The sequence below is a fragment of the Triticum dicoccoides genome, chromosome 5B (genome assembly GCF_002162155.2).
Source record: "Triticum dicoccoides isolate Atlit2015 ecotype Zavitan chromosome 5B, WEW_v2.0, whole genome shotgun sequence".
Lineage (NCBI taxonomy): Eukaryota > Viridiplantae > Streptophyta > Magnoliopsida > Poales > Poaceae > Triticum > Triticum dicoccoides.
In genome coordinates this window covers 726,073,725-726,076,921 of record NC_041389.1, presented here as the reverse complement: position 1 = coordinate 726,076,921, position 3,197 = coordinate 726,073,725, and the positions used below count along the sequence as shown (strand labels likewise).

Here is a 3,197-nt window from a genome sequence, read left to right as displayed (position 1 = left end):
CTTTGATTCCAGGTTCAGATCCATCTATCTCTTCTCTCCCTTTCTTGGAACCTTACTTCACAAAGTAGGACATGCCCCGGGGGATACTCATCATTATTATGAATAGGTTACTCTATCCAATTCCCCGGAATCATTCACTATCATAGTCAGTATCACCTTCGCTTAGTTGAGGGATACTAACATCACCATCTGCACTGAGGAATATCTGAGATTTCTCAGGGTTCACGTGCATGCCCCCGCCACCACGTTCGATCACGGAAATAAATCCACTTAGATTTACGTGCCTTAAGATGTCCAGAATTTGAGGACGGTCAAGATGATATGAATCATAGCGTGTTGAAGCTAGAAGGACATTGGTGTCCCATCTTGTATAAAGAACACCTTCATACCGGCTCAGGACCTCCCTATCGAATTGATGTTGAAAAAAGAGATGTAGGAGCACGTCACTCAATTCACCTATCAATGGTATACAATTCGAATGAGGAATTTGGAGGTTAGTGGCAGCATTATATATCGGGAGAGATAGAAATTCCTTTAAGATGTGGGAAATCACACCCAGATTGTGTAGACACTTTAAGGTATTCCATAGACGTTCCGTAGAAACATACCGGATACTACGACTCAAATCCACACAGACTATTTTCTCTACACCACTTTGACCATCCCAGAACCTTTGGTGGTAATCCAACATTTCATTATAATAAAATAATCTAGACGGAAGATTGTTTCTTATCACTAGAAACTCCCGCATTAAGATATTAGCTAACACTTTAAAAAAGTAGTACATCTATAGGAAGAGATGGCGCAGCCATACAAGGCCAATCACCAGCATTGATGAGTGGGCGCCTGGCACAATAATAGCCAAGCTCATCTTGCCTTTCCAGAGTGAAATGTTCCTGCAAAGTCATACCACCCCTACCATATTTATAGGTTTTGTATACCAATTTGGGATGAAATGAAGAATAACCTTCGTGTATATGCGACACCATGGTATCGATTTCTTCGGGTAAGATGCCCCGCTCTCTCCACATATCATTTGAATTATAGAGTCTCCTGACCTCATTAATCAATTGAAGTTTCCAAAAACTACCATGAAATCTCCGGCGAAAAGTGACGTTGTGATTACTTCTAGATCCAATGAAAACTTTCGAGATAATACAAAAAGTGGTCATCATTTCTTCCTCTTGGTAAGTTGGCTGGTTTCTTCCCATTCTTTCTTCTTTCCACTAATCTAATGGTTTCATTCTCCCATCGAGAGGTTATGATACTAGCAAGAGTCCTATTCTTCTCCTCTCGATCCTACCTTGGGTTATGTTTGACAGGGATGGTCAGTGAACTTCTATTGGTTTCAAAGGAGGATAGAGATCCATTGGGGAAGGCTCGAAAGGTTATTCGATATCAAAGGTTGACCCTCGACGCGCCGCAACCACTATTTTTACTCCTTTTATGCAATTATGAACGAAACTTTCTCGATTCCAATGCAACTTATCCTTTTTGAGTTGACGTAACAAACTACGCGAGCCTCCCGATGAAGCCAACAGAAATCCTATCCGAATACTAAAAATAAAAGGCAATTTCATTATGGTGGTATACCAGCCGCCAGTTCTGGAACTTCCAGTTCCAATCAGAGCATATAGATCCGTAAATGGATTTGTATGTATAGCCACTTCAGTCGTGCTCCTCGCTTCTCGAATGGGAAAAAAGTATCTTCTTTCTGGGAACATGCTAAACCAGAAATTCTTATATTCGTGATTCTTCATCCACCGATGCAGAAAATCTTCCAGTTTTCCATTCTCATATGAGGCAGGAAAGTTTATGGGCAACAGGTCGGCACAAAGTGATTCATCATGTTCAAACATGAACCTTTCGCTCGTTGGGGACGGTTTTATAAATCATCAAATTCCCACAAATGGAATGAGAAGTGGGTCCATGTAAATGATCGAGACCTCGCAAACAACAAAGTTCCTTCCCCATATGGAGTTCGGGACCCAAGGGCAATCGTTGAGTGAACTGTATCTTATTCGTATTAGTTGACCTAAGCCGCACCATTATTGCAGGGGTGGGGCTCGGCCTTCGAACCGTACGTGGGACGAGTTTCTGCCTCATACAGCTCGGGCCGAAGACCGGGGAAGTTGAGGAGAGATGGGGAGACCCAACTGCTGCCGGTCGGGACGGACAGGAAAGGGGGCGGGGATAAGCTTGTGAAGAAGCAAGCTTATTGCCCCACCCCCCAAAAACAAACTGACCCAGCAAGAAAATGTATGCGCTTTAGCAACAAAGCGCTCATCCCTTGCTTGCTGCTTCGCGTTCTTTCTATTCCATCCCAGTCCATTCCGGGATAGGCAGCTAATAGAATCTAATATGTGCAGTAGTCGTCATCTGACCAATCGGCTCAGACACCAGACCACTTGTGCCCGCCCATTCTATCTCTCCCTAAATGGAATGGCTCTCTTAGTTACGCTGTGCCCCGACCCGAGTCCCCACGTCCGCTTTTATCCGCCCGCAACCCGGCCAACACAACATTAGGGCCGTCCCCCCCATTCTATGCTGACCCGGGCCGGGGCTCGCTTTTTGGGAAGCCCGTTCCCACCGCGCTCACGGCCCGGCTAGCCTGCCAGCGGTAGTGGGAATTCTCCCGTTCCCTGGTCAAAAAAGGGTTGGTTGGATGCAGGATCTACTCCACGAGGAGCGGTACGGACGTAGATGATATCATCACGACCTCTCTTTGTGTACCGCTAGGGATGCTTAATGCCACTTCGCCAACTGGCATTACCTGCGCTTTCGTGTCTCTCAGTGTGGTCAGCACTGGGTGTTTCCGAGCAGCGAGGCTTACACCCATTCGCATTAATTCATCCAAAGTTCCTTACCCTTATGCATGAATTTTGGAATAAGCCATCTTCCTATCAAGGTTAAGGAGTCAACTGAGCATCTCAGCGGCGGGATTGAATACCCGGATCGAATCAGAGTTCACGCCGCCGCCCTGAACAAACAGAATAGGAGGCGTGGGCCACAGGTCGCACATAAGCCATCGGGTCGCACGACAGAAGAACACCCAACATAAAGATGCACACTCCTCCATGTGAAATAGAAAGATTCATCTTCACTTTTTTGTAGTAGTCGTGACCAACAGCCATCAGCAGTCGGCTCGTTGGTAAGGCGAGAGCTTCAAGCCCGCTTTCTGGTGGCACACCCCCCAA

The 3,197-nt window shown here is 46.0% G+C and overlaps 1 pseudogene; it reads right to left on the bottom strand.

Annotated features, from left to right (window-relative positions):
* Positions 1 to 1,388: 1,388 nt before the first annotated feature.
* LOC119310789 overlaps positions 1,389 to 3,197 on the bottom strand; it is a 2,920-nt pseudogene continuing 1,111 nt past the window's right edge.